At 61.8% G+C, this 13,062-nt stretch overlaps 1 protein-coding gene across 3 annotated transcripts in view; it reads right to left on the bottom strand.

Annotated features, from left to right (window-relative positions):
* Nucleotides 1-12,763, bottom strand: part of SLC4A2 (solute carrier family 4 member 2) — a 104,474-nt gene extending 91,711 nt beyond the window's left edge. Inside the window, exons 1-3 of one of the 3 annotated variants that reach the window (XM_084619881.1) lie at nucleotides 12,709-12,763; nucleotides 10,855-10,938; nucleotides 7,735-7,820 (exon numbers count right to left, since the gene is read on the bottom strand). The gene's annotated coding sequence lies outside the window, so the exon portion shown is untranslated. Of the gene's footprint in view, nucleotides 1-809; nucleotides 1,088-7,734; nucleotides 7,821-10,854; nucleotides 10,939-11,155; nucleotides 11,536-12,708 lie in introns of those variants that run through there. The other 2 variants (XM_084619880.1, XM_084619882.1) reach the window with 2 other exon arrangements.
* Nucleotides 12,764-13,062: the final 299 nt, after the last annotated feature.

The following is a 13,062-nucleotide window of genomic DNA, read 5'->3' as shown; positions in this document are numbered from 1 at the left end:
CTTAAGAACTGCCTAGGAGAAACTGAGGCACCCCCACAATATTCAGAGGAAACATTAAGAACAGTCCCACTTCGTCACATCTCTCCCCCCTTTGAGACTGAACTGAGTGGGGTCACTTTAGCCGATGACCTGGGGAAGTTCGAAGCCACCAACGTTCCCATGGATGCCCCAGCATCTCTCCTATTCCTTGGTGGGAGTTACACCAGGCCCTTCCAGTTTCACACCTTCCCTTAGGTCGGGGGTGGTCGATAGCACTCGCAGGCTGCATGTGGGAAGGTTTATGCGGCCCATGACTTTTGCCACCCCAAACCCCCTAGGGGTCAAACTGGAATCGGGTCTTCTCCCAGCGCTCCAGTCTGGAGGGCTGCAATTCAGGCTCTCTTGGTTAAGAGCCCCCATCCTGACCTGGGACACATACTGTTCACTTACAGAACTAGCATGGAGACATCCCTTTCTCCGCAACAAGTTGGCCAAACACAGCCACTTGGTTATAGGACTGTTTAACTTTCTTAACAGCTTTCACTCCATCTGAGCCCTTCTCAAAGCTCTCCACACTGGATCTTCCAACAGGAAAGTCAGTGGATCCATTCACAACAGAAAATTTCTGGCTGTTAGGAACTGAAACACTTTCACACCCTTCAGTTGCAGTAAACTGCTTGCAAAGACTCCATGAGGATTCCTTTCCCTCCGGCTTTTCTATGTAACAATTCACCCCTCACAGAAGTTCTGCCCTTACCCTCTTCACCTAGGGCTTGCTCTAGAGGAACACTTTCCTGAGCAACAACAGACTCTTGCTGGGTTTCACTTACATCCAGAATCACCTCTGGCCATCCGGCGGATTCCTCCACAATCCCCTTTCAGGCAAACTCACAGACTTCCTAGATAAAAGGTCAGAAGCATTCTCCTTCCCTTTGCCACACACAAGTTCATGAATCTTTTCCTTCTTGCTACAGGTTTCCACACGCTCAGTAGGTAACATAATCAGATCACCTTCCTGCTCTCCTTGTGTCCTGGCTAGGTGTGACGCAGCAGGGAAGGGGGAGTGTTGACCTGGGAATGTGGTAGGGGAGTTTCACTGCTGATGGGAGACCTGAGAGCCTGTAACCTGAGACAGGAGGGAGAGGGGGAGGTAACACCTCTGCCCGGGAATCTGGACAAAGGCTGCAGGAGGGAGCCTGCGGGGGGGGGTTTGGTTTGGTTTCAGTTTGGTGCTCGGTGCTGGAACGCAGGGAACCCCAGGGCTGGGGTCTAAGCTCCCTGCCCCCCAGAAGTGTTTGACTGAGGGGTCCTGGTTGTACTCACAAACTCTGTTTTACACTGTGTTCCTATTGTCCAATAAACCTTCTGTTTTACTGGCTGGCTGAGAGTCACAGTGATCCCAGGAAGAGGGGTGCAGGCCCCGGACTCCCCCACACTCCGTGACACTAGGATCTCACTCTGATTAGACAGAGTTGCTACACCCTTTCCCAACAACACACTAGCCACAGGCAAAATACAAGCACCAGAATTGTCTGGGCTCTGGGATTTTACATAGACACTAACTGGATGCGACCTAGTTACAGGGCCATTCTCCCGAGTAGACACAAACTTAGGACCATTCCCTTCCTGGGCTTTAGTTGAATCCAGAACCAACTCTGAGACAACTGCACCATTCTCAACCATCACTGGCTGAAAGGCCCCTTCTGTCTGCTCCACAGACAAAGAAGAGCCAGACACACTTTCTCCTTTCCCGGACACACAGCTTGGGATCTCTTTCCCCTGGTCCCAGCACACAGGGCTGGTCACAGACAACTGCTTGGAGATGGGAGTAGCTCCCTCCATAGCCAAGTCAATACCCCTGACAGACAAAGGCACGTTTCCTTCACTGTCCCAATTCTCCACCCAGCTATCAGGTAAGGTCCAGGGACACTCATCTTCCACTCTCCTCGCCTTCCCACCCTGCTGACTAGACACAGCCATCAGCTCACAAGGCTGCCTAGGCTCATCCAGACTTTCCTTACCAAGCACCTTGCCGCTCCCAACAGATCCCCTGCCCTGCCTGTGTCTCCCCCCCTCAGCTGGGGTCTCAGCTCCCACTGTGCTCAGCGCTGCCCTTGCTGTCCCAGTGGGGGTAGTCAGCGAGCTCGTTGCTTTCCTCACTGCATCAGAGCCAGCGTGAGCCCCCTGAGCCCCCTCCCCAGTGTGCAAGGGGCAGGGAGCATCTCTCTGTCTCACCCAACCCCAGGGGTCTGGTTACAGGCAGGCAGGTAGCCTGAGCCTAGCAGCTCCTCCCCCATGCCAGCCAGGTCATCTGCATTTTCACTGACCATTTCCCTCTCCACCGGATTCAAATTCAAACCCTTGGCCATTACAGGAGCAGGGCCTTACAGGAGCAGGGCCTGGATCCTGTCCCAAAAAGACACAGTCACCCCACAACAGGGTCTCACAGCTGATGTCCTGGAGAACCCCAACGATCAGCCAGCCCCACCCCTCCTGGGTCTGCACAGGGATCTGGGCCATAGGCAGGGCGAGGACCCTCACCCAGCTCACACAGCCCCTCAGCATCTGAGGCTGCACCACCCGGGGCCTGACAACAGTTCTCTCTGTCCCAGGATCTCGCCACCCCAGGAATGTCTCCCCATTGACCGTCACCTTCTGCTCCCACTGGGGGTCCGAGGTGCCTGAGCGCAGGAGACTCCAAACAGACATAGGTTGGGGTCAGGAGTGGGAGCCTGTCCACCTCCCCACCTATCTCGCTGACGGAGTCTGTGGCCTTGGGACCCAGCAAGGGAGCTAGACACCAGGGCTGTTCCGCAGGGTCCCCCTGGTTCAGATCTCCAGCCTGCTCAAAGGCAGTGGGGTGGGCATCCACATCCCCCCCCCCTTAACCAGGGGCAGCAATTTAGTCTCAAGGTTCCCTGCAGAACTGGCCCCCCGAGGTCTATCCCCACTCACCCCTGGGAGGTCCCCTAGCCCTCCCCACTCCCCCACTGCCACTTCATGCTGCTGCTGCTTCTGCAGCTCTTTCTCGGGCTCTCTCTCGCTGTCTCTCACAGTCCTCTTGCTCTCTCGCACTCAGCTCCAATCCCATCCGTCTCCGATCCCCCGATGAGGAACCCGATCGTGAAGACCCCCGTCTGGTCGGGGACAGGAGTCTTGGGGATGCCTGGCTACCACTCCAGCTGCTCCCAGATCCTGCTATAGTCCCATTTGGGGTCAGGAGTCTGTTCCTTAGAGCGGTCATCCTCCTCCAGCTGCACGATTAACTGTGCTTTGGTGAACTTTCCAACGCTCAACCCTCTCTTTCTGCACAGGGTTACAATGTCCTTCTTCAGGAGACGGTGACAGGCCATCACTCCGCTCTTCCCAAGTTGTTGTGAAGGCCTGTGTGCTCTCAGCTCCCCACGGTTTCCAGGGAGAACCCCTAGTGTGCCAGCCCTTCTTGAGGTCACCTCCTCTTTGCCAGGGTCGAGCTGCAGACTCCTCCGCCCCTGGGACCGCTCGCTGCAATCCCCCGGGGCACCCAGTTACTGCAAAAGTCCTTCTCTCTCCCAGGGCCACGCCGCAGGATCCTCCGCCCCTGAGACTGCTCACCGCAGTCCCCAGGGGGACCCCATTACCGCACAGTCCTTCTCACCAGTCACGAAAGCTTATGCTCTAATAAATTGGTTAGTCTCTAAGGTGCCACAAGTACTCCTTTTCTTTTTGCAAATACAGACTAACACGGCTGTTACTCTGAAACACTCCCAGGGGTTAACCACCCCCCGAAACCGCTCCTCGCTGAGCCTTCAGCACGCCTGGTCCTCGTCAATCCCCCTTCGTTTTACTGCTCTCCAGTCACTTAGTGCAGGAAGCGCCTCCACAGGGTGCAGTACATCCCACCTCTGCCACCAGTTGTCACGGTGTCCCCGGGCGATGCTCTGGAACTGCTCCCTGTGAAGCCAGTCAGGACTCTGGGAGAGTCTCCTTCCTGTGAGCAGCCTGTCTGCAGGACACACAGCTCACCCGGCTCCCACCTTCCTGGGTCTGACCTCGGAGCATTCAGCCTCCTCTGCCCCTCCGTGCGCGTCCCACAGCGAGTCCGCCCAGGCGGGGTCCTGGGGAAGCCAGAGGGTCCTGCCCCCCAACTCCGCAGTCAGACGTGACTCTCAGCCAGCCAGTAAAACAGAAGGTTTATTAGATGACAGGAACATGGTCTAACACAGAGCTTGTTGGTGCAGAGAACAGGATCCCTCAGCGGGTTCCATTTTGGGGGGCAGGGAGCCAGACAACCACGTCTGCCCTTCACTCCATGTCCCCAGCCAGCCCCAAACTGAAACTCCCTCCAGCCCCCCCTCCTCCTCTGGGCTTTGTCCCTTTCCCGGACCAGGAGGTCACCTGATTCCTTTGTTCTCCAACCCTTTAGCTCTCACCTTGCAGGGGGAAGGGCCCAGGCCGCCAGCTGCCAGGAAACAGGGTGTTGGCCATTCTCTGTGTCCAGACCCCTGCACACACCTGCCCTCGAGGGCTCTGCAACAATCATACACCCTTACCCCACCACCTAGATACTTAAAAACTGCATAGGGGAAACTGAGGCACCCCCACACTGTTCAGAGGAAACATTAAGAACAGTCCCGCTTCGTCACATCGGCAACATTAAATCAGGCTTGGCTGCTTTTCTAAAAGCCCTACTCTAGTCCAGCCGGGAATCAACGCAGGGCAGCCCTGGGGCTGAGGTCAGACTATAGGATCACAGGCCCCAGAACCGCTGGTCCCCTTGGGGAGGGGGAGAGATGGAGGACAAGCCGCCCACCGCAGACACTAGGCATGGCGTTGGCTCAGACACCCCAGTGTGGAGAGCTGCGTACAGACGTGAACAGCTCGGGGGCAGAGAAAGCGCTGCAGCCTTCCAGCCTGAAACACCCGCTCAGGAACCTCACAAAATACCTCCCAATGAAGGGGGCACAAGGATGGTATGGAGGGGGCAGGGAGGCTGCAGTATTTTCTGCATCCATCAGTCCAGTGCTCCTGGGCACAAGGCGCTCGCAGCTCCAGCCTGGCACTGCTGAACTGGTGCCGTTTGCTCCACGTCCAGGGGACTTTGCCATGCTGGACGCCCCCAGAGGAGCTCTTAGCGCTGACGCCGCTGAGCACCGGGGCCCGGGGAGCCGGCCCTGGCAGTAGCGGTGTGGGCTGGTGGGCTTTCCTCGCGGCGGGAAGGGCTGCCCGGCCCAGCGCTGGGGGCCCCTCCTCCCCTCTTGTCAAGTCTCCTGGTCACTCGCCCAAATGCCAGGGACTCCAGAGCTCTCAGGGCCAATCCCATGCTCAGTCAGCCCCCCTGACGGAGCCCCTATGCCCCCCTAGCCGGCTCCCAGGAGCTCTGGGATCCAGGGACCAGAGCCGAGCACAGAGTCTCAGGGAGTTTCTCCAGAGTCTCCCAGAGGGCTGTCCCCTCTCAGCCCTGGAGCAGAGCTCTGTGTCCGCAGCCCCCATGCTCCCTGGGGCTCCAGCCCCTCCTGCAGCCACCACGCCCGATCTGCTGCCCCAGCCACCCCGCCCTCGCTACGGCAGCCAGCAGAGCAGGCCAGGACTCCCTGCTCCTACTCATGCCTTCGCCTTCCCTTGTGAATCGTCACCGCAAGACTCACATCCTCCCCGCCCAAACTGTCCTGGTGAACCCAGCAAGACCCTGCAAGCCCCTGGAGTGGAGGAGAGTCCCCCTGCAGCCCATGCCAGCCAGAGGGGTTTCCTTGTGGAGAGACCCCCAGGCCGCCCCACCCCTTCAGGTAGCTGCAGCAAAGGCACTGTTAGCTATTCCCTGCATCTGGGGGGCCTCCTGCCACCACCCCTCATGGCTAGGGGGTCCCCAGGCCAGCAGGGAAGGACTCGGAAGGTTATTAACGCAGGGCTGGGAGGGCAGGAGGCAGAGCGGAGCAGCCTAGCTGGGCACCCCTCCCCTACAGAACAAGGCAGCTCAGCTGGGCATGGGGACAGTGCTAGGTAGGGCCCTGACAGGTGGGACCCACCAGCCCCCAGGAGCACTGTCTGCTCCCCAGCGCACGCAGGCACACCCGGACCAGCGCCCATCTGCCCGGCTCAGGGACCAAGAGCAGCGACAGCCGCAGACCCAAGGACAAGCCTGGCAAACCCCCGGCTGCAGTTCCACTGCCAAAGGACCTGCGCGAAGCTGGGTGGAGTCCGTCTGCACCCACCCCCATTGGGCTGCAGCCTGGACAGAGCAGGGACAGGTGCCGCTCTGACTGCTGGGAGCCAAGGGAGCCATCCAAGCACCGCGCCCTGGAGCAGGGGGTTTGCCACCCTGCCTCCCCGTGGCGCCTGCCCGGGCAGAAGCCGCAACAGAAGGAAACGGACTGAGATGTCACCCAGAGGGCTGTGCCGGGAGGAGACTAACAGGTGCCAGCCAGGGAGGATCATTAGGGCAATGAAATCCCTCTGCCTTTGGCAGCCTGCTTGAAGCACTCCAGTGACCCCGAAGAGCCTGAAAGGCGGCTGGGCGCCCGGCCCCCTGAGGGCAGTGGGGCTAATTGCTCTAACAGGCAGGGACGCACTGACCGTGCTCAGCACAGACCCCCCCACCCCCCCCAGCAGCTGAGGGAGGCTCAGACAGGCTGTACCGTAGGAGCACCAAGGCCAGGCCCTTCCCTCTTCCAGCCAGGCCTTCCTGGCTGCCACACGAAGTGACCTGACGCCACGGGAGCCATCCTAATGAGAGCCCGAGCTGCGGGAGGAGCAAATCCCAGCCTGGAGCAGCCCCAGCCCCACACGGCCAACGCCAGTCCCCAGAAGCCTAGAGCACTCAACCCCCATGCAGCTTCAGGAGCCCTCGCCCCTTCACCCCCCGCACTGCCAGCGCCCTGGGACCCTGGCCCCACTGCTACCCCCATCCCCCTGCCACTCCCCACACACTGCCAGCGCTTCAGGAGCCCTTGCCCCTTCACCCCCCGCACTGCCAGCGCCCTGGGACCCTGGCCCCACTGCTACCCCCATCCCCCTGCCACTCCCCACACACTGCCAGCGCTTCAGGAGCCCCCGCCCCTTCGCCCCCCGCACTGCTGCCCCCCCGCCACCCCACACAAAGCTGGCAATACCCCCGCCACACGGCCAGCACCTCAGCCCAGCAGGCCGGGCTGCGGAGAACGCACTCATCTTCTTCCACCCAGCGGTGACACCCTGGGCCCTGCAGACAGACGCTGCGGCAGGACACCGGCTCTGGGGCCCGCGCCGCAGGCAGCAGAAAGCCACATCCGGCACAGCAACAAGAGAGAGGAATCGGGCTGGACAAGTGCCCCGAACATCGCTCAACCGCTCCCAGCATTACGGAGCCACGCGGCGCCGCCCTCACCCAGCGTGGACCACGGCACAGAGCTGGGGCGGGAAGCCCAGGGGGGTGCAGGACAGAGCTGGGGAGGGGAGCCCTGGGCTGCAAGAGCAGGGTCTGCGAGTCAGGAGTGAGAAACGCTACAGTTGGACGGAGGAGCCCCAAGCTGGAAGACAGGAGGCTGGAAGGTGGGACAGCGACAGAGCTGAGGAGATACCTGGCTCAGAGGTACACCTTGCAGCCCAGAACTGTCCCCCCGTCCATGGCTGTCAGCCTGCCTTGGGAGGTCTCTGAAGCAGAGAACAGCTACAGTACCCGGGAGGGTCTACCCAACATCATTGTCCTATGTCAAGCCAAACGTCCGGAGCTCTCCGCGCGCTCCCTATGCCCAGCAAGGGAGCCACCTCCGCCGGGGTGCGGCGTCTGGATAGACTCACCTGCACAAAGACTTCCAGCTCGGCTGGAGTTCAGGACGTGCAGTGCAGAGAAGGGACGGATCTGCCCAGCACCATTCCACCAGTCACTGAAATACAGAAAGGATAGTAAGGGGTTAACAGCAGTGCCCAATGCCCCAGGGATACCCCTCCCCACTTCACTGCCTCCCCCAGCCCCTGCTTCTCTCCAGGTGACACCAAACCCAGCCCTCGGGCGCGAGTGCCGAGCGCAGGAACGCCGACCGGAACAAAGTGGCTCCGGTCACAACTGTATGGCACGATCGCTCCCCAAAGCATGCTGGGAGAAGACTCGCAGAGCCAGGGTGAGTCCGGGCATTAGACACGGGATCGAGACTCCCAAGGGGACTCTGGCTCCAATCCGGCCCCAGGGCATGGAGAACAGCTGGCTCGGGGGGCAGGGAATGGGGACACGGGGCTTTTCCCCTCTAGGGGACACTGGCGCCGGCCCTGCCCCAAGGCAGGGGACCGGCTGGCTCAGGGGAGGTGTAAGGACACAGAGAATGTCATGTCTGGAGCACCAGTTCAGGGTGATCCAGGCATTCCCAGCTTCCAGGCTTGATTGCTGAGACTGATTATAGAGGTTCTCTGAAAGCCACTTGTTAGGGCTGCGTGCTGAAATAGGCTTCAAATCCCTGTTCTGGCCCTGCTCCAGAGGTTCTTTGACCCAAACGACCATCACTCACATTCGAAGGCCAGAAGAGACCCATTTGCCCAGAGAACCTCACCACGGCTGGTAAGGGAGCGGCCACCCCCCGATTCCAGCAGCCAACCCACCTCTGTGGCGTGTGCTAGAGCGGGCCTGGCAGAGAGTCGCCAGGTGTGAGGGGCAGGTGAATGGCGCAAGGCAGGCTGATGTTTCTGGGGCGGCAGGGTTCAGCTGTGCCGGTGGAAAGGGGGAGCCTCTGGCTGGGCCAGGGGTAGATCCACATTCATCTCCTTGCACTTGTAGGTACGAGTCAGGCATGCCACGTGAACCGAACTGCTTCGCACCCGAACGTGCATCACACCTCAAGTCGCAGCAGGACAGCCTCAGAAAGCGCCCACTGGTGCAGAACGCAGCAGCCTGTCTGCTCAGCAGCGTAGGGCTGGCTCCGGTGACAGTGCTCCACTCTGCGTCTTCTCCCCACGGAACAGAGGCGAATTCAAGGTCTCTGTCCTGATTTGCAAAGGCCTCCATGGGGCTGGCCCTCGCTCCGAGAGCCCTTGTGACAAAGTGGGAATTTTTTTGTGAAAACTGTGCGCGCCTCGGTTTCCCCTACACTTTGCACAGCTGCGGGGGGAGGGGGAGAGATTACCAGCTGGATGGAATGAAGAGTCATTAAGGAACTGGTTGAAACCACCCCAGATCACCAAGGGGGTCAGCGAGACAATGGAGTTGCAGCTACTCAAGGATTTTGCAGAGTTGAGATCCCAGCTGAAGAACAAAGGGCTGAGGTGTGAGTGTTGGCTTAAGCTATCTCATCTGGGAACTGACTAAGAAAAGACGGAGAGCCTGAAAATGGGGTTCCCGGCAGCTTGGCTGGTGCGCAGGGCTGACCTGCATGGACTCGCCTTTGCCCTCAGGTCTCTGTGCTGACCTAAGGACGGCCGATGCCATATGCCGGGTGACTAATAAACCCGACTGGTTTGAGTGTCACTGTAAACACTGAGGTGCAGTGGTCCCTGCAAAGGGGGTGAGTCTCGGCCATGAGTCTGGCTCGGTTGCTCTCGCTGGGCAGAGCTCCTGGGGTGCAGCTGGGTGCTGGCACCCCAGAGGTTCAGTTAGCAGGCAATGAGGCCTGCCCTGGAGGCTGAGACCCCTGGGGCTCCAGCACACTGAAGGGGCTCGTCCATCAGACTGTTGCGAAATGGGAGGTGTTGACCCGATCCTGTGGGTACAAGACTCCCCTCCCCTCCCCAACCCCAAGCTCACACCACAGCTCAGTTCTAACAGAACAATTCAACTGTCGCCCAAATGGAGAAGACTCACAAGTGCAGGAGACAACTTTCTAGGAACTGGCCCTAGCCTCAGGAACTCTCTGACACAAGGGAAGAGACGCCTGTAGCCGTCAGACTCGGCTTCCTCTCGAGCCAGGTTAAAGGCAAATAAACCTGGTACCCACTGAAGCCATCTCTCTCTGACGGGCAAGGCAGGCAGAGGGATCGTTGCAGTTCTGTTTTTAACTCCTAGGGCGGTGCTCAGTCAGCGAGGGGACGATACAATTCGAGGCGGCAGAATGGAGCCGCAGTAGACAGCGCTGTGTAGCAGGGAGTGGCTGGAGAGAAGGTGACAGCGATCAGGCAAGGGACAGTCAGGGCACAGACACAGGGAAAGGGAGACCAAGCTGACACCGAGTCTATGGGCAGGGGAGACAGGAGCTGTCATGGAGATGCCAGGAAGCGGAGAGGGGTCCGGAGAGAGGCGGCTGGACACCTCAGAGCAGAAAGGCAGAGGCCCGGTCCAGAGAGATTTGAGAGGCCCCAGTGTACGCCTGGCAGTGGAAACGCTGGGGCAGATGAGGCCTCCAAGAGGACAAACCTGAGCGACACCGCCAGCGACAGGAGAGCCAGGGAGGCATGGAAACAGGCAGGCAGGAAGAGGAAGGAGTGCAGACTTACAGCGTGGAAAAGGGGGCCAAGGAGAGCCAAAGCCAGCTTGGAGGGGAGCAGGCAGAGAGCTGGAGGAGACCCAGCCCAGGCCCAGAGAGTGGGAGGAAGCGGGCTAGGCGGGCGCAGAACGGCAGGAGGGGATGCGGTCAGGGGTTACGGGCTGACCGGGCACGTGGGAACAGCGGGAGGAGGAAGAAAGTTCTTGGGAGTTAGTGACAAGTTTGTTTCCTTTACAGCTGGCAAGGCCCGAGGAAGTCGGGGGGGGCAGCAGCGAGCGGGGGCTGGAGGCGAGAGAGCGACTGAGGAAGGAGAAGCTGCATAAGCTGGGGACGGAGAGGATGCCGGAGCAGTCACAGGATGCTCCCTGGTGGCTGCGCAGGAACCCAGGCCGTGCAAAGCAGGGTCCAGTTTTGGGGGGATGATCTCCCCTCTGCACCCTCAGTCAGGGCCCTTGCCTGGGGAATTCCCCGCCACCAGAAGCTCTCCCCGTCCAGGGTACTAGGCTAGACTCACCTCCTTCCACGAGGGCTGCGGTGTGGCCCTGGCCCGGGGGCGCTCCAGGAGGAAATCACTGATGGGATCCTTCTCCAACAGAGGCTGCAGGGCAAGAGGGAGAGTTTGTTCCTCTTCCTGGAGGGAATGAACATGCTTCTAAGGTTACGCAAGAGCCCCATCCCACGGGGAGCCGCCTCCCAGCTGGGCACCAGCGAATAGCACCTGCCCACCCCCACGCCCACACCACCAGCCCGGGAGAGCCCACCCCCTGGTGCCGAGCCCAGGGTTGTTCACGCCAGGGGGGTTCAGAGTCACTGACCCTGTTACTCCAAGAGGGAAACCGGCGCCCACACAGGACAGACGCCAGCCTGAGGGCACGTCACCATCCGAAGCGGATCCAGCGTGAGCTGCTACCCTGTCCGCACTCCAGCAGGCCTGGGGAAAGCGAGGCAGGGGACCTGGCAGGGATTCCCGGGCAATTCTCCTCCCCTTCGCTTCCTTCCTGACACCTGCCCCCGCCCCGGCAAGCTCTGCAGCCTGGCACCCCCGGCCTCCACTGGGCTCTGCGCCCCCCTGGCCTGCGGGGCGGCATTTCCAGCAGCTGCAGCTCATGGCACAGCGACGCCCCCTTCTGGGAGCTGCCACAACACAGAGAATTAGCATGACCGGAACCAGGCACTGCTCTGCCCCACGTCCTCCCAATCTCCCCGCCCCACTGCACACCCCCTGCCCCCACCATTCCCTCAGTATCCCCCTCGACTCCCCACAGGCCCTGTTCATCACGCTCGCCCTTTCAGATTTCTGTCCCCCCCCAGCCACTCCTCCCAGCACCCTGGCCATCCCCCTGCTCAGCCAGGCCATGCCCCCGGCCCCATATCTCCCCCCAGCTCCCTGGCCACCCCCCTGCTCAGCCAGGCCATGCCCCCCACCCCATATCCCCCCCAGCTCCCTGGCCATCCCCCTGCTCAGCCAGGCCATGCCCCCGGCCCCATATCTCCCCCCAGCTCCCTGGCCACCCCCCTGCTCAGCCAGGCCATGCCCCCCACCCCATATCCCCCCCAGCTCCCTGGCCATCCCCCTGCTCAGCCAGGCCATGCCCCCGGCCCCATATCTCCCCCCCAGCTCCCTGGCCATCCCCCGCTCAGCCAGGCCATGCCCCCCACCCATATCCCCCCAGCTCCCTGGCCATCCCCCCGCTCAGCCAGGCCATGCCCCCCACCCCATATCCCCCCCCCAGCTCCCTGGCTATTCCCCCACTCAGCCAGGCCATGCCCCCCACCTCATATTCCCCCCCCACGCTCCCTGGCCATTCCCCCCCCCTTAGCCAGGCCATGCCCGCCACCGCATATCTCCCCCCCCAGCTCCCTGGCCATCCCCCCGCTCAGTCAAGCCATGCCCCCCCACCTCATATCCCCCCCCACGCTCCCTGGCCATTCCCCCCCCTCAGCCAGGCCATGCCCTCCACCCCATATCCCCCCCCCCGCCCATCCAGGCCATGCCTCCCACCGCATGCATCCTCCCTCCACATATCCCCCCCCCAGCTCCCTGGCAATCCCCCCGCTCAGCCAGGCCATGCCCCCCACCCCATATCCCCCCCCCAGCTCCCTGGCTATTCCCCCTGCTCAGCCAGGCCATGCCCCCCACCCCATCCATCCCCCCCTAGCTCCCTGGCCACCCCCCTGCTCAGCCAGGCCATCCCACACATCCTCCCGCCCCATATCCTCCCCCAGCTCCCTGCCCACCCCCCCTCTCAGCCAGCCGGCGCCCCCCGGCTCCACTCCCCCAGTCATTCCCCCCCCCGGGCTGCGGGCTCCTGAGCGGGCATCGGGGCCGCGCTTCCCGCGCGCGGAGCTCGCTCCCGCCCCAACCTACCGGAGGCGGCTCCTCCTCCGCGTGCCCTGGGATGAGCGGGGCCAGCGCGCGCCCGAGGCAGGGGGCGGGGCCAGCGGAGGAGCGCGATGCGCGTCCCCAGCGCCGAAACTTTCCACGTGTCAGGAGAATGCGCGTGCCCGACCGCCCGAAGAGACCCCGGGCCCCCACCCGCCCCACACACAGACCCCCCACCCGCCCCGAGCCCCCCAGATCCCAGCCCCCTCCCCAAGACCCCCACCCGCCCCACACACAGACCCCCCACCCGCCCCGAGCCCCCCAGATCCCAGCCCCCTCCCCAAAACCCCCCACCCGCCCCACACACAGACCCCCCACCCGCCCCCAGATCCCAGCCCC

Source organism: Lepidochelys olivacea (genome assembly GCF_965140295.1).
Source record: "Lepidochelys olivacea isolate rLepOli2 genome assembly, chromosome: 2".
NCBI lineage: Eukaryota > Metazoa > Chordata > Testudines > Cheloniidae > Lepidochelys > Lepidochelys olivacea.
This window is presented reverse-complemented; position numbering and strand designations above follow the sequence as displayed.